This window comes from Neophocaena asiaeorientalis, unplaced genomic scaffold (genome assembly GCF_003031525.2).
Source record: "Neophocaena asiaeorientalis asiaeorientalis breed wild unplaced genomic scaffold, Neophocaena_asiaeorientalis_V1.1 scaffold280, whole genome shotgun sequence".
In the NCBI taxonomy this organism is placed as follows: domain Eukaryota; kingdom Metazoa; phylum Chordata; class Mammalia; order Artiodactyla; family Phocoenidae; genus Neophocaena; species Neophocaena asiaeorientalis.
In genome coordinates, this window is record NW_020185321.1 from 8,206,327 (window position 1) to 8,224,104 (window position 17,778).

Here is a 17,778-nt window from a genome sequence, read left to right on the forward strand (position 1 = left end):
GGGCACGAACCCGTGTCCCCTGCATCGGCAGGCAGACTCTCAACCACTGCGCCACCAGGGAAGCCCAGATTTGTTGTTTTTAAGTCACACTCTCCTCCAAGCAATAGGAGATCACAACCCTCCTGATTAAGCAGTCCTAGCTCACAAAACTACAGGGACCACCTACGCTCTATACCCATCCCTTCCTTGCTATGCAGCTGTCACCCTTCCTGCCATAGTTCCTGCCCCTGTCGTCACTCTCCTGATGTCACGTTGTCTTGCCCTGGCTGCCCTTCTGCTTGGCTCCAGCTGTCACTGCTCCACCCCTTGGAGCCTCCTCCGCTCCGGTTCAGTCAACTGTCACCAACAGACTCTGTTTCATAAACCATCTCCTTCTTTTTACAGGAAGGGGACACCAGGCACCTGCTCGGTTGGACTGGAAGGTGAGGTGAGTGGCACTGGCAGGGACGCATCCAACACTCTACCAATGTCCACCCAGGTGTTGTGTGCATGATGAATTCCTTGCTCATCAGGTACCCTCAAAAGGCTACCCAGTCACATGAGGATCTTAATCTCTGGTCCACCTTCAGCCCTACTAGCCAATCCTCTATCCATCCATCCATCCATCCATCTGTCCATTGTTCAGTAAATATAAATCGCTGATAAATACAAATGAGACAGGCAATTCCAAGAACTGTGGGTACAGCGAGTACAAGACAGACAAGGCTCCCAGGCCCTTAGAAGCCTATCTTTCGGTGAGGTGAAATAAACAGTAAACAAGCATACAAATAATAATTTTAGAGAGCAAAGTGTGCTTGAAGAAATTAAGATCGCACAGAGAGCAGGAGGAGGGTGAGGCCAGAACTTCAGATCAGGCTTCCGGAAGGTCCCTTGGAGGAAGTGACATTTAAATAGACACCTGATCGGGTCCAGTCACGCAAAGATCCTGGGAAATGGCTCCAGACAGGGGACCAGCGGCGCCAAGGCCTGCAGGCAGGAAGGAACTCTGCTCAGAATGCGGCACTGTGAGGGAGGTGAGCATGGTATGGGTGAGGCCAGGTGCAGATGAGTCTATGCGCTGGTGGCAAGCCCTCATCCTCACCCCAGCAGCTCTGTGGACAGTGGACTGCCGTCAGGAGGCTGTAGCACAGGAGAGGAGGGTGGTGTGCATTAGGGGGCAGCGTGGGGACGGGAAATGGGGCAGATTCAGAATATGTTTTTAATGTAGAGAAAACAGGATTGCCTTAGGAACATATTCTAAACAGGTCAGAGTTCTGGAGGTCAGAAGTCTGACATGGGCCATGGGGGCTAAAATCAAGGGGTCAGAAGGGCTGTTTTCTGGAGGTTCTGGGGAAGCATCTGTTTCCTTGTCTTTTCCAGCTTCCAGAGGCTGCCTGTCTCCTCCATCTTCAAAGCCAGTACTCACCTCACTCCAACTTCTGCTTCCGTTGTCACGTCTCCTCTGACCCTCGTGCCTTCTTCTTTCCTTTTAAGGACCCTGGTGATTACATGGGGCCCACTCAGATAATCCAAGATAATCTCCCCACCTTGAGATCCTTAACCTTTCACGTATACACAGTCCCTCTTGCTGAATAAGGCAACGTATTCCCAGGTTCCGGGGATTGGAATGTGGACACCTTTGAGGGGGCCATGATTCTGCCTACCACACTCTCCATAGATTTTCTTTTTTTTTCCTTGCTGCTTGGTTTACTGTCACCTTTAGCCACTTCTAAAACTTCGGCATTCTTTCAGTTAGTTGTTCAGGCCTTCCTTCCTCCCTTCCTTTATTGGACAACCATTTTCTGTGCACTTACTATGTGCTAAACAGTCTGCCAGGTATTATGGGGAGAAAACTGTGTATCCAGACTCTACCCTCAGGGAGTCTACAGTCGGCTTTCCTGGAGAGCCTTATTACTGGTCCCATTAAAGCGAGCTGGCCATACTGAAAGGACAATGCAGATGAGACAGGTACTTCAAAAGGCAGTCACTGAATTGCCACCTCTGCTGAGTTTCTCCCATGGGGGTCATTAAAACACTAACTAAGACTCAGGAAGAAACATCAGTAAATTCACCAAACACGGAGAGAGCTAACAATGAAGAGTGGAGGCTGAGAGCTGAAGAACTGACTCTCCCTGAGTGGGCCCTGGTGCTTCCCTGGCTGCTCCCACATTCACCCAAAGCCTCCCTGCCCACCAGCCATCTCCTCTGACCTCGCTCCCCACCTCTCCCAGTGCAGCTTTCTGGAAAACATCTGAGCCCTTTCTTGGCAAATGTTCCCACAAACCAGTCTCAGGAAATGCTCGACAAAACAGTCAGCCCCCAAAGAGTTCTTATCTCTTAAAGGTACATACTGAATCATCTACAGATGAAATGATACCAAGTCAGGGATTTGCTTCTGAACAAGCATGTGGGAGGAAGTGGGTGGGTACAGATTAAACAAGCGTGGCTGTGAGTTAATCATTGTTGAAGCTGCGTGCCGGGAACATGGGGGTTCATTATAATCTTCTATTTTTTGGCCTGCTTAAAACTTTCCATAATAAAAAAAGTTAAGAGGAAAAAAGCCCCCACATTTTGCCTTATGTCACTGAAACAAACTTAACTTTTGCATATATTTTACTGCCTAAATAATTGCCTAGACTTAAAAAATAAATAAGTGCAGGCATAGGAACATTTGACAAACATTTTGTACAGTCTCTGAAGTCACAGCAGGGAAGAGAAAGTACTAGATATCTTGCGTGCTGCTCATCTTGAAACAATAATGGTCCCGTTCCCCAGGGAAGAAACACATAAAACTCTGGAACATGATTCCAGCAATTGGATTCAAAGGGCTAAAGATATCATCTGGGAAAAGATAGTTGAACTTGATTAAGAGATCACTGTGGATTCATTATGATGGAGGTGATGAACTGGTTTGATCTATCTCAGAATTTTCACACACTCATTTCCAGACAGCATATTAGCATTGTAATCCCTTTGAATCATGAAACTGTACAAGTCTGAGAAAAACAACTGTGATGTGGATAGAATTGTCTTTGGAACGTCTCCACCTGCCTTTTCAGCACCCCCATGAGGCAGTGTTATGTAGTGGAAAGACCGCAGGCTTTGGAGCCAAAAAAGTTGACTTGACTTCCATCTCACTCCTGCTGCGAACTTGGGCAAGTTATATAAGCTCTCCAGACCTCAGTTTCCTCATCTGTACAATGGGCCTAATAATATCTGCTTTGCAGGGATGCTGTGAGGATTATGGGATATGTGTGTAAAATGCCTCTCTCATCACAGATACTCAGTTAATCGTAGCTTATTGTTTTTATAATTGCATATTCCTCTTTACCCCACTCCACACCTCCTAGTATAGTGCCTAACACGTGGAATGCAGCAAATATTTGTTGAATTACATTAAACCTTGAGGAGGTAGATGGAGTTAATGGGAGGAAATATTAAGACTCTACCAGAATCTTCCCTTTGCAGGTCACTCATCCTCAGGAGAGCTTCTCTACCTAATTAATCAGAGCAGAAAACAAGGACCCATTCATGATAGCTCCCACTCTCCCTCCCTCACATCTAATCAATTACCAAACTCCATCTATTACAGTTCTCGATTATCACTAGAATCTATTCACTTCCCTCAAATCCTACTGTTACCACCTTAGTTCAAGACTGTCTTCTTTTTCACCTGGTCTATAGCAAAGTCAGGTCTCCTCACATCTGTTCTTTTTTTTTTTTTTTATTGACTCCTGACTGCTGCACCAAGAGCCTTTCATCCACACGGCTCAGAATAAAAGGGAGAAAAAGTAGAAAGAAAGAAGGAGGATAAAAGAAAAGAATATAAAGTAAGGTAAAATAAAATAAAGTTATTAAAATAAAAAAATAATTATTAAGAAAAAAAAATTTTTTTAAAGTAAACAAAAAAAAAACGGACGGGTAGAACCCCAGGACAAATGGTGAAAGCAAAGCTATACAGACAAAATCTCACACAGAAGCATACACATACACACTCACAAAAAGAGGAAAAGGGGAAAAAAATAATAAATCTTGGTCTCAAAGTCCACCCCTCAATTTGGGATGATTTGTTTTCAATTCAGGTATTCCACAGATGCAGGGTACATCAAGTTGATTGTGGAGATTTAATCCGCTGCTCCAGATTCTGCTGTGAGAAATTTCCCTTTCTCTTCTTTGTTCGCACAGCTCCCGGGACTCAGCTTTGGATTTGGCCCCGCCTCTGCGTGTAAGTGGCCAGAGGGTGTCTGTTCTTCGCTCAGACAAGACGGGATTAAAGGAGCTGCTGATTAGGGGGCTCTGGCTCACTCAGGCCAGGGGGGAGGGAGGGGCACGGAGTGTGGGGCGGGCCTGCAGCAGCAGAGGCCCGCGTGACGTTGCACCAGCCTGAGGCGCGCCTTGCGTTCTCCTGGGGAAGTTGCCCCTGGATCCCGTGACCCTGACAGTGGCGGGCTGCACAGGCTCCCCGGGAGGGTGGTGTGGAGAGTGACCTGTGCTCGCACACATGCCTCTTGGTGGCGGCAGCAGCAGCCTTAGCGTCTCATTCCCATCTCTGGGGTCCGTGCTTTTAGCCGCGGCTCGCGCCCGTCTCTGGAGCTCCTTTAAGCAGCGCTCTTAATCCCTTCTCCTCGCGTACCAGGAAACAAAGAGGGAAGAAAAAGTCTCTTGCCTCTTCGGCAGCTCCAGACTTTTTCCCGGACTCCGTCCCGGCTAGCCGTGGTGCACCAACCCCCTGCAGGCTGTGTTCACGCTGCCAGTCCTCTCCCTGCGCCCAGACCGAAGCCCGAGCCTCAGCTCGCAGCCCCGCCCGCCCCGGCAGGTGAGCAGACAAGCCCCTCGGGCTGGTGAGTGCCGGTCAGCACCGATCCTCTGTGTGGGAATCTCTCTGCTTTGCCCTCCGCACCCCTGTTGCTGCGCTCTCCTCCGCAGCTCCGAAGCTTCCCCCCTCCGCCACCCGCAGTCTCCGCCCGCGAAGGGGCTTCTAGTGTGTGGGAACCTTTCCTCCTTCACAGCGCCCTCCCACTGGTGCAGGTCCCGTCCCTATTCTTTTGTCTCTGTTTATTCTTTTTTCTTTTGCCCTCCCCAGGTACGTGGGGAGTTTCTTGCCTTTTGGGAGGTCTGAGGCCTTCTGCCAGCGCTCAGTGGATGTTCTATAGGAGTTGTTCCACGTGTAGATGTATTTCTGATGTATATGTGGGGAGGAAGGTGATCTCTGCGTCTTACTCTTCCGCCATCTTTCCTCCCTCCCCACATCTGTTCTTAATCCTTTCTCTTTATTGTAGCTGGAGGGATTTCTGTTTTTTCTTTTTAATTATAGAAAAATTTAAATATTCACAAAAATAGAGTATAATAAGCTTCCACATACTCATCACACAGTTTCAACAAATCAATGAATGGCCAGTTTCATTTCGTATGTACCCCACCTACTTTCTCCAATGTTCTTGGGTTATTTGAAGCGAATTCCAGAAGTCATAGCTTTTAGGGAGGATCTTTTCATGCATTCAGAATGAAATTCTAAATCTTCCAGTGAACTGCCATGTCCTGTTCCCTGCTGACTCCTCCAAATACAGATCACAATTTGCTATTCCCCCTCCCCAGACCCAGTCATACCAGCCTCTCTCAGTTCCTCTAGCATTTTATGTTGTCTCCTTACGAGCCTGAGGCCTTCAGGCTGGACTGTATTCAGGGCCCAGAAAGCCCATTTTTTATCCTCTTTCACCCTCTTTGCTCAGCTTCAGCTACTCCTGCTCTGCCATCACCCTGCACATCACTTCTCAAGAGGTCCCCACGCTAAGGCTCAGTGCCCCCTCGTCTGCTCTCTCAGTCCCCTGTGCTTCTCCTCCAATTATATATATGTAATTTTGTAAGTGGTCATGCAAAGGTGTCTCCCCTGTTAAAAATAAATTCCGGGCATAAGAGTTGTGTCTGCCTTCTTCCTTAATGAGGCACCCGGCACACGATCTCTTCCTTACAGGAGGCACTTAATAAATATTTGTTGAATGAGGTCCCCAAGAAAGGTACACACAAAAGCCACATCCACTTCATGTTATAAATTGCTTATAAACCAGTGTCCTAAACATTTTATAACAGTAAGAGCAATGCTTAGACCTTAAATTGTAAGTGTATTTTGTTATATTCAAGGTGATGTCTTTCCAAGATTATGAGCTCCATTATGCTAGACACTGAGGGTTCAAACTGAATAATACATGGGTCCTACCCTCAGAGAGCTGAGTCTAGTGGAAAAGACAGTCGTTTAACTATTTAAAAATTGGTAATTGCTCATGTTTTATATATAGGAACCAGAATATTTAATTAGTTAGACAATTTGTAAAGTGTCAAACAGCTAAGAATAAACAGGAGTTTGCTGTAAAAACAACAGCTACCATTTACTGGGTCCTTCCTTTGGGCCAGGTATGGTATAAAGCATATTTCACACATGATTTCATTTAATCCTTACAACACCCTTTGAGATATGCCTTATTATTCCCATTTTACAGATTTACCTTAAAAACCACCAAGGCATTAAAAACGTAGGCAACCCTTAGTCACCCAGGATTTGAAACCGGGGAATCTAACTTCAGAGGGAGTACCTCTACACTCTATGCTGGGGCTGAGTGGTACTGCAGGAAACATACAATAAAGAACACTTTCCAATTCATCAGTGCTTTCCACTTGACGTCCTGGTTTCAGAAGAGATGTGGGCACACTTTCATGGGAAAACAGCAGCTGTTGAAAAACCTGTTACTGATAAGGCCAGGTTCCTGTGGACCCAAGGCACTAGCCACTGAATTTGGACTTTGTACCAAAGCTTTCCAATAAAAAATATAAACAGGAAACTTTCAAGTTGTGAAGCTACTGCCTGCCATGAACTTAGCCTGTCTTCTCAGCCAAACTGAAAGCTCTGCATTGTTTTCTTCATTGTACACCGTATCTTGTCTGCTTACCTCTTGCAGATGGGTTCTGACCAAAAGGAAATTTATTACATTTTAAAAGGGAGAAATTGTTAGGGTAAATTACATGTGTGGACCCTGAACCATGAAAAGAGATTTTGTATTAATTATGCATATTTGGGAATTCGTTTTAAACTTTTTATTAAGGAAAATTTCAGTCATATACCAAAGTAGACCAAATACTGTAACAAACCCCCAGGTACCCATCTCCTTGCTTCCAGAATGATCAGCTCATAGCCTATCTGTTTCATTTATATTGCCATCGAATTCTACCCCCTCCTCTCCCCCACCCCGGTTTTATTTTGAAGCTAACATGTTTGGGAATATTTTGAATGTTGTGGTCTGTTGGTAAAGAATATATGGAATCAATAGAATAAATAAATATGACTTGGTCAGCAAGATCCCTGGGGACACAGGAACCAGAAAGAAGAACAGGCTGTGTGGTTTGACCACAGAAAAGACAGGAGGACTGGCATGGACTATAGGTGGCATTTGCACAGGCAAGAAATAATGCCCACGTGAGGAAAGTTTGGACAAGGGAATGTGATGGTTCTGTCCTGCGTCTTGAGCATACTACCTTTGCCTTTTGTTTCCCTCTCAGCAAGTTCTCTGCCAGTATAATTACATCACTTTTTTGTGCGTATATATTGCCCTCCCCCTGCTTGCCTAAACCATAGCTGCAGGAAAGGAAACCCTAGAGCAGCACTGCCCAATCGAAATACAATGTGAACCACATGTATTAATTTTACATTTTTTAGTAGCCACATTGTAAAAAGAAGAAACAAATGAAATTAATTTTAATATTATATTTCATTTAACCTAGTATGTATAAAATATTATCATTCCAACACGATTATCAATATAAACAATTCTTATCCAGATATTTTACATTCTTTCTTTTGTGCTAAGTCTTTGAGATGCAATGTGTATTTTATAGTTCCAGCATATCTCAATTTGGACTACGAATATTTTAAGGACTTAATTCGTAGTCATAAGTAACTAGTGGTTACTGAATTGGACAAGGCCCAGGGTAGGGGAGTCAGTAGCTACTTTGCAATTTTCTTGCAAATCATGCAATTAAAGATTTCTGGTAAAGTTGAAGTACAGTGTGTAATGCTGGGCTTCTCCAGGAAATATACTGAAATGAACGAGAGAAAACAACAATAAAAAGCTTAGACAACTTCATCTATATAAGCAAGGAAATAACTACAACCTCCAAAACCCAGGATATGAAGAAACATGGCTCTTCAGGTCTTGAGCAAGATTCTTGAGCAGAAAGGATGTTAGCAGCTCCTGAGAGGTTCTCCGTTTACTACAAGTGTGGTAAAATGTAGTGGCTTTGAATACTCAAATCCTAGTTCTGTTCTTTACAAGCTGTGGGTCTTGAACAAATTCTTTCATCTCTCTGTGCCTCAAGTTCCTCATCTATAAAATGGGGATCGTAAAATTTAGGGTGGTTGTAATGATTAAATGAAGTAATACATGCAAAACACTTAGGACCAGATGCCTCGCCATGTTAACCTCTCCATAATTGCTAACTATTAAAAACAAAAATAAGTAAAGACTTGAAAAAGGTGAAGGATTAAGTCATGTGTTATTTGGAAGAAGAGAGTTCCCAAAAGAGATAGCAAGTGTAAAGGCCCTGAGGCAGAAGTCTACCTGGCATATTAAAATAGAAAAACAAACAAACCACCAAGGAAGCTCCTCATCTGGCTGTAGCAGAGAGGGGAGTATGGAAGGGGATGGTACAGAAAAGTAACGGCAATGGGGGCCGACAGTGTAGCTCTATAGGCCATTGTAAGGACTTTGTTTTTTGGGTTTTTTTTAACATCTTTATTGGAGTATAATTGCTTTACAATGGTGTGTTAGATTCTGCTTTATAACAAAGTGAATCAGTTATAAATACATATGTCCCCATATCTCTTGCATCTCCTTCCCTCTCACCCTCCCTATCCCACCCCTCTAGGGGGTCACAAAGCACGGAGCTGATCTCCCTGTGCTATGCGGCTGCTTCCCACTAGCTATCTACCTTATGTTTGGTAGTGTATATATGTCCATGCCACTCTCTCACTTTGTCACAGCTCACCCTTCCCCTCCCTGTATCCTCAAGTCCATTCTCTAGTAGGTTTGCATCTTTATTCCCGTCTAGCCCCTAGGTTCTTCTGACCATTTTTTTTTCTTTCTTTTTTTTTAGATTCCATATATATGTGTTAGCATACGGTGTTTGTTTGTCTCCTTCTGACTTACTTCACTCTGTATGACAGACTCTAGGTCCATCCACCTCACTACAGATAACTCAGTTTCGTTTCTTTTTATGGCTGAGTACTATTCCATTGTATATATGTGCCACATCTTCTTTATCCATTCATCCGATGATGGGCACTTACGTTGTTTCCATCTCCTGGCTATTGTAAATAGAGCTGCAATGAACATTTTGCTACATGACTTTTTGAATTATGGTTTTCTCAGGGTATATGAAGGACCTTGACTTTGACTCTGAATGAGAGGGAAGCCACTGGAAAGTTTTGACCAGAGAGGGACAATATCTGACTTACATTCTAAAATGACTATTCCAGGGAATTCCCTGGCGGCCCTGTGGTTAGGACTCTGTGCTTTCACTGCTGTGGGTCAATCCCTGGTCGGGGAACTAAGATCCCGCAAGTCGTGCAGCACAGCCAAAAAAAAAAAAAAAAAAAAACTATTCCAATTCCAGCTGCTGCATTGCAGAGGGGTTGAAGGAGGACAAGGACAAAAACGGGAACCATTCAGGAGGCTATTCCAACAATCCAGTCAAGAGATGGATAGGGGCTTGGACCTGGGGAGCAAGCTGTGAAGTGGGGAGATGTGGTCAGATTACACAAATGGGCAAAAGTGTAGGGTCAAAGATGTTCGAGGCAATGTCATTTGTAACTGAGATAAACTAGAGGTAACCTAAATGTCCATTAATAGAAGGCAGGTTAAATAAATTACAGTCCTTTTTTTTTTAAACTTAAAAACTTCTGTAGTGATTGAAAGAATGTATTATTTTTAAAGTTAAAAGCCAAGGGCTTCCCTGGTGGCGCAGTGGTTAGAAGTCAACCTGCCAGTGCAGGGGACACGGGTTCGATCCCTGGTCCGGGAGGATCCCACGTGCCGCGGAGCAACTGGGCCCGTGCACCACAACTACTGAGCCTGAGCTCTGGAGCCCACGAGCCACAACTGCTGAAGCCCGGGTGCCTGGAGCCTGTGCTCCGCAACAAGAGAAGCCACCAAATGAGAAGCCCAAGCACGGCAACGAAGAGTAGCTCCCACTCGCTGCAACTAGAGAAAGCCCACGCGCAGCAACAAAAGACTCAACGCGGCCAAAAATAAATAAATTTTTTAAAAAATTAAAAGCCAAAGTGAATGATAGTAATTTTTAACGTTATTCAATTTCAGCATAAAGGGATATGTTGTAGTTTCAACAAAAGCATATTTTTTGGACCATTAAAACATCTTGCTTGGTAATTAAAAATACAAACCTCAAAGCATTGAAATTAGAGTTTCTTATTTAAAAAAAGAGAGTCAAACAGAAATATGCATGTGTACCTGCTGAACTAGTGTACCAGTAATTCATGGCTGGTCACTACAAAGTCTATGCTTCTATTCTTTTCCTTTTAAAAATTTTTGGTAGAGTGTATATTGTCTAGGAGATGAGGAAACAAGACGCTTGGCAAGGGCTGGTTTTTACTGAAACTTTAAGATTGACTTTGCTATTACAAAGCATCTAAGTGTGGAACAGACAAAAGATTTGTCTAAGGGGTGAAACTGGTAAGTGGATATATGATTCTGAATCTACATATTGGCCAGACATCCATTTGGTGGAGGCTCTAAACTGATCATTTATTAATTACTCACCATATGCCAGGAAGCACTATGCCTTGTATTTTGATGACAATTTCTAATTTTACAACACGTAATCTAATTTCACAAAATTGCCCAAGGTCATTAGCTAAATAAATGGAAGAGCTGAAACTCATAGATTGTCTCATGCCAATCCCACCCTCTTTCTGCTATCACACTGTATTAGGTAGAGTTGGTGGATTGATTTTTGAGGCTTTTCTTGGGAAAGAATAGTGTATCCATTAGGATTGCATTCAATTGCTTGCAACAAGCCTTAACCAAGAGTGCTTTAAACAAGTAAGGGGGGACTTCCCTGGTGGCACAGTGGTTAAGAATCCACCTGCCAATGCAGGGGTAAAGGGCTTGATCCCTGGTCTGGGAAGATCGCACATGCCGCGAAGCAAGTAAGCCTGAGCACCACAACTACTGAGCCTGTGCTCTAGAGCCCGCATGCCACAACTACTGAAGCCCAGACCACACAACTACTGAAGCCCATGAGCCTAGAGCCCGTGCTCCGCAACAAGAGAAGCCACCACAATGAGAAGGCCGCGCACCACAACGAAGAGTAGCCCCCGCTCACCACAACTAGAGAAAGCCCGCGTGCAGCAACGAAGACACAATGCAGCCAAAAATAAATTTATATTAAAAAAAAAGTAAGGGGATTATTTTTCTCATGTAATAAAAAGTCTGGAGCTCAGCAGTCTGCAGTAGGTGCTTTTCCTCCTTTTCTCTTGTGTGCTGTCCTGTGGTCATAAAATGGTTGCTCACCCTCCAAGCTCACAGCAACCTCACAGCCAGAATAAAACAGAAGGAGAAAAGCGGTGGTGTCCGCTTCAGGAAAGCAAAAACCTTCTCAGGACTCTCTAGGCAGCTTCCCCCTCCACCTCAGCAGTCGAGCCATGTGACTGCCCCGCAAAGACTTCTGGGAAGGTGAGCATTTCAGCCCGACCCATCGCCTCATGGAACAAAATCTGAGTTCTCTTCAAAGGGAAGAAGGGGGATTGGTTATTGAGGAGACAGTAAGCAGTGTCTGCCCCATGAAAAATATCTGACAGATCAAAGATGTTGGGGAGGAAACAGCTGCTTCAGAAGTACTGCTGGATCAAATGGATTCTAGGGGCTCTGGGCACCACTGTTGATGTGTTGATATTTTGCTGCAAGAGAGGAAGGGAAATGTAGTCTTTGTTCTAAGCAGGCTTGGGCTCAGCTTCAATTCTATTATTATGGGAGAAGGAGAGAATGGCTGTTAGGGAACAAGAAAGGGCTCTTCTACAGTCCCTCCACCAGCCCCTGAAACCGAGTACCCCTTGGGAAAGAGTCTGGTGTGCACAGCCGTATACTCTGTCATCTGTTCTAGGCAGGTGCGGGTCTGAGGGCAGTTGCTGACACAGGCTTTGGAATGGAGAGACGGCAGTGGGCACCTGGGGATACTTGAGGATGCTGAGAACATTTGAAGATAATTCAGCCTCCTGGATTGGCCTGGAAAGAGCCATGAAAAGTGCAGGCTAGCTCTTGAGAGTCACCTCCCCCCAGCCCTGTCAGTAGCAAGACACCTCACATTCCTATTCCTCGTTTTCCTCTTCTTTAAAGGGGAGTAATAACCCGACCACACAGTTTGACGTGATGCATGTCCAGTTCCTGTTTTATGCTATACACTCCATAGACGGCCGCTGTTGTTATTTTTTATACAGCAGGTTCTCATTAGTCATCCATTTAATACACATCAGTGTATACATGTCAGCAGCTGTTAGTTGTGATAGGAGCATGATCTGGTCCCCACACCCCCTGCTCTAACTCAGTTCACATCCTCTTCTTCTCAGCTCTACTGACTCACTTGCTATTCCTCTGTCAGAACATGCACTCTCTGGCCAGTTCTGGCTTCTGGCTTTGCTCACAGTGGAGTCTTGGCTGAAACACTTCACATCCTGGTGAATCCTGTAGTCCTTCAGGACTCAGCACACATGTCCCCTTCTCCAGAAATTCCTCTCTGACCCCCCCCAGGTTGGGTCAAGCCGCTTCTCAGGCCCTCTAGCAGCCCACACTTATTTCTATCACGGTTCAGTTCTTACTGCACCTTTGGGCGGGCCGTTGCTAAGTTCCTTGCAAGACCACTCAAGCTTTCTGGGAGGTTAAGAAAGGGCCAGCCCACTCCACTTATTGAAGGCTCTTCAGGAAAAGGAGGAGGAGGAAACTGTGCTGGGTTTTTCTTTTCTTGTTTCTTGTTTCTGGCCGCGCCACTGGGCATGCGGCACTTATTTACCCGACCAGGGATCGAACCTGTGGCCCTTGTAGTAGAAGCGCAGAGTCCTAACCACTGGACTTCCAGGGAATTCCCTGCGCTATGTTTTAAATGTTTAAATGATTGGCAAGTCGTAGGTGCTCAACAAATATTTGTTGAATATAACAAATTAGTAATGTTGACACAAAGAAAGGCAATGCAGTATAAGTGTGCTATTTCCAAATATGCAATTTGCGGATTTTTATTTTAAATGTGAATTCATAGTGCATTACAGGTGGTTGTTTATATCAGGTTCTGTCACCCTATGTATACCCTCATCTGGAGGAAACTGCAATGGCCCCCTGCCGACCCTGCTGAGGAGATGGGAGATCCTTGGGCAGGGCTGGAGGTGGGAGTATCTGAAGGCCCGGCACGCAAAAGGGGGAGTCTCATCTTCCACCCTACACCCTCGGGGAATCCCCTGTGCCAGCCCCGACCCAGGCTCCTCTCCCGCGCGCCTGGGTGGCGGCCTGGACACCTCTCGCCGCCCCGCCCGCAGGCGGCGCCCTCCGGCTAGTCTCCTGCTGGGGTCGCGACGGGGCGTGCGCGCTCAAAGGATTGCATCCGCACTTCCTGGTAGCAGCGCGCGGGGCCGTTGCGGGGTTGCTGCGGGTCCCCCGGGGCCGTGCTCTCAGCCCCGGCCTGTACCCCGTTACCTGGGGCCGGGCGCGGCAGGTGCCCGGGCGGCGACCTCGCCGCGGGTCTGGTCGGGCGCCCAGCGCCGCGGACGCGGAGCGAGAGCCGGGAGCCGGGAGCCGCCGCGCCTCGGGTGAGTTGCGGGGACTCGCGCCTGGCGTCTCGCAGCTGCTTCCCTCCTCACCCGGGGCTCCGGGGTGGGGAGGCGGACGGCACCGCGCCGCTCCCCGCTTCCCTGGCTGTGCTCTGCGCGTCGGGGAGGGAGAGGAATTTCACTCCCGGGGATTCAGGGGCTGGAGTTCTTTATTACTTAAGAGATCCTGGAGTGGGTGGTGGCCCTGGACTGAAAGCCGAGGACGCCGCGCTCCGGCTGGGGGGTGATCGTAGCCTTCGCGCCACGGGTCCTCCCCGTGTTTGGACCCGGGGGTGGGGTGCAGGGATGTAACCGGTGGCCTAGGTTGGGTGTATACTCACATCCAGCTCGCAACCCCTTTCCAGGGCTATTAAACATTGTAAAACATCAGTGTGTGCAACTTTCCTTCCTGGAACACACAGGTGGGCATATAGTCACGGGCACACATGCTCGTGTATTCGTTGGGGCGGACTTTGCGTCCCCTCTCTTGGCCCTCGGGCGTTGGGGACGGTGCCCCCGCGAGCGCCGGGCATTGGGATTAAGCCCTGGAGCTTTTCAGGTTGGTTGTTCTCTGAGACCGTGGCGTTACGGGTGGTTTCTCTGTGCCCAGCCTGGATGGCTCAAAATTCTCTCTAAATAACTTGGGACCGCCCTCCGGAATTTGTTGGCTCAGTGAAACTCCTCTTCTCACCTGGGCAGGTGGTCTCGGGAGGTGGCAGCGGGGTCCCCCGCCCCCCGCATTCCGGAAGCGACCGCGAGGACCCGGCTTGCGGAGGAAGGTCCAGCTGGGAGGAAACGCACTTGCTTCGCCCCATTGCTTTGCTTGTGCAAATAACTCGGGTAAGGGCCGGGGCGGGGGGTCGTTCAAACCCCGGAGATAAATCCACCACAGACCAGAATTGCAAAGGACACTTGAGTGAGTGTTTGGATCTCAGAATTGTTCATGGCTTCAGGTCAGATCAATTTCGTTTGTGCTTTTCAGGTTACTTTTAAACTTCTTTAACTATGAAACGACTAATTAACATACACGTTTTTTCTTGATAGCCCCTAAGACTGGAGTTTCTTTGTGGTATCTCTAGAATAGAATTGTTGGGAATTGCAGGTGAGGATCAGCCTGGCTGCTATGAGAATCATAGGGATGGAGGGAACCTGTGGTTTAAAGACTGAGAGACAGAAGGCATCAATGCTATGTGTAAACCTTGGTTGGGTCCTGATTTGATGAAAATAGTTTTTTAAAAAATTGTGCCAATTGAGGAAATTTGTACTGGCTGTTGTTTAGTATTAAGAATATTAGTTTTGTTTAGTTACTTTTGGTAACGGTATCATGATTAGGGTTGTTTTTAAACGCTTATCTGTTAGAAATACATTCTAAACTTGAAATATAGGTTGAGGATTTGCTTCAAAATAAGCCAGTTTTGGGGAGGGCTGCTAGTGGAGAAGTGAGGGGGAACAACGTGAAGGGAGATTGGCCATGAATTGTTAATAGTTGAAGATGGATGAACGGTATGGGGGTACGGACTGCCTTGTACTCTTGACTCTGCTTTTGTATGTTTGGCATTTTCCTTTCAACGTAACCCCACTTGTGGAGGTTTTTTGCAGAAGGTAGATTTGGAAGGTAACGCTAGTGGTTCTAGATTCAAAGCCTTCCACAGATCCTCACTCTTTGCTAGCTGGGTATAAAGGCTGCCTCTCCAGACTCATAACAAGTCTTTTTCTCCCTCCCAGGGGTGCCGCTTTATTTTGTTGCGAAGGCACAGAGCATTTGCTGAGTGTGACAAAGCTGAGAGGATCAAGTTGATGCAGGTGGATGCTGGGTCAGCTTTTTTTTTATACAAAGGGTATTAGCGAGCATAGGGGTTGAGTTGTCTCCAAATGGACAGGTTGTATAAAATGTGTTAGCAATTTTTCTGAACTGCCCAAATCCTTTCTAAGTTACGCTCATCAAAAAACAGAGCTCAGAGTAGTGAACACTCCCGTACACACTTAGGTTTTGTGTACACTTTTGGAAGCATTGTATACATCAGTACAAAGTCAACATTATGAAAATGAATCACAAGGTGAGTGGAGCTCTACTTATTACCCGAGAGAGATCTTATCTGTGTGTGTGTGGCCTGTTTCCTGTCCTTACCTTGTTTGCTTCAGGTATCATGCAGTGTAAATATTTAGCAAAGAACTGGCTCCTGAAATTTCTGTGTATTCTTTTCCAAGAACCTTGCTTTCAAGAGGAGGGACATGGGAAGTTATCTATATATTCATCCAACTTGCTTATTTTTGCCCCCTCTGGATTTACCATATAATTCCTACTCATTCTATCATGCCTGATGAATAATTTGGAAAAGTGATGATCTTATGAGGGAGCTATTAAAGTTCAATAGAGGGAGGAAAGGGAGGCATATAGTCCCGCAAGATAAACCCACATTTCTTAGTAGATATCGTGGAACTGATTTTAATGCCTCCTTGCTTTTAAGAGAAAACAACGCAAGTAAATGATATCAGTGATAGCTGAAAGTTGAAGTGTTAGATGAATCCCCTCAGCCTAGACCTTGCCCGTGTAGATTCACTAGAATAAAAGAGGTTGTAAAGATGCTTGAAGTCAGATTCAGTTGAGGAAATGCCAGAGCATGTCCCAGTTTCCTCGTAGTGCATGGGAAAATGAGAGAACCAACCAAAATCCCCTTACTGTTGGGAAATATCCTCGTGAATTCGTGATGGTACTTAAGTGAAATTGTTTGGCTTGTGACAGTTTTCTTTGTGTGAGTCAAAGAAATAGGCAACTGTTAAGTGACTTTATTTTTGACCTCAGTTCTCTGAGACAAGAACATGGAGAGAGAAAAGAAACTTGCCAGGTTCTTAAGTGAACAGGCAGTGACCTCGCGTATGCTCTCCTCTGTGAGAGGACGGTAGATTTGGGCGGACTCTGGGGAGTTTATTGTTAATCGCCATATTAAGGAATTACCACAAATGTGACACCATCTTCTCCCGCATCATGTTATGGAAGGGTATAAACACATTAGAAAAGCAAACTACATACTGCTTTGTTGGCCTAGAAACGAGAGGAAAGGGTGTTGGCAATCCACTCAATAATCCTCTTCTAATTTGTAAGCACTCAGCTCTCATCTACATCACTTCATCCCATCCTGTGAAGTTCAGCAGCGGTGCTGGAGGATTATTTTAGTTTTTAGCAGATGAGAAATTTGAAAATCTAGAGAAGCGAAGGCTTGCCAGGTGGTTTCTTTGGAGATATGGGGGAAGGAAATTTAACATTCATTAAGAGTTCAAGTCATCTTCACACACATGTTTTTAATTCTCACAAAGCTCTCTAAATTGGGTATTTTCAACCCATTTTGTGGATGAAATTGTAGCTAAGAGAGGTTCGTAGTTCACTTGAGGTCTGGCAGCTGGTAAAAATAGAGAGCCAGGATTCAAATTCAGATCTGTTGGACCTTAGAGTTTACGTTATTTCCAGCCTCTGTGCTGGTCCAAACTCTAGCAGACAGCAGAGCTACCATACCCAAGAGTTCTTTTTTTTTTTTTCCGGTACGCGGGCCTCTCACTGTTGTGGCCTCTCCCGTTGCGGTGCACAGGCTCCGGACGCGCAGGCTCAGTGGCCATGGCTCACGGGCCCAGCCGCTCCGCGGCATGTGGGATCCTCCCGGACCCGGGCACGAACCCGTGTCCCCTGCATCGGCAGGTGGACTCTCAACCACTGCGCCACCAGGGAAGCCCAAGGCAAGCTATCTTTTTTGCCACACTCAACTGCCCTGGTTACAAACTGGGGCCGTGTGCTACATCCAGCCGACAAGGATGTTTTATCAGGCCAGGGCAGAGTTTGGGAAAATCAAAAACAAAGCTGAGCCAATGTTGACAATGGAGGTTTCAAATATTCTGCCCCCAAGAATTCCTGAAGGCGGTATTGGAGCAGCCTTCTCTCTAGAGAAGGGTAG

The 17,778-nt window shown here is 46.1% G+C and overlaps 1 protein-coding gene across 4 annotated transcripts in view; it reads left to right on the top strand.

The window, feature by feature from the left end:
• Positions 1 to 951: 951 nt before the first annotated feature.
• Positions 952 to 17,778, top strand: part of GPR160 (G protein-coupled receptor 160) — a 42,805-nt gene continuing 25,978 nt past the window's right edge. For 2 of the 4 annotated variants that reach the window (XM_024734070.1, XM_024734068.1), the window contains exon 1: positions 13,657 to 13,834. The gene's annotated coding sequence lies outside the window, so the exon portion shown is untranslated. Of the gene's footprint in view, positions 1,014 to 13,656; positions 13,835 to 14,533; positions 14,675 to 17,778 lie in introns of those variants that run through there. The other 2 variants (XM_024734069.1, XM_024734071.1) reach the window with 2 other exon arrangements.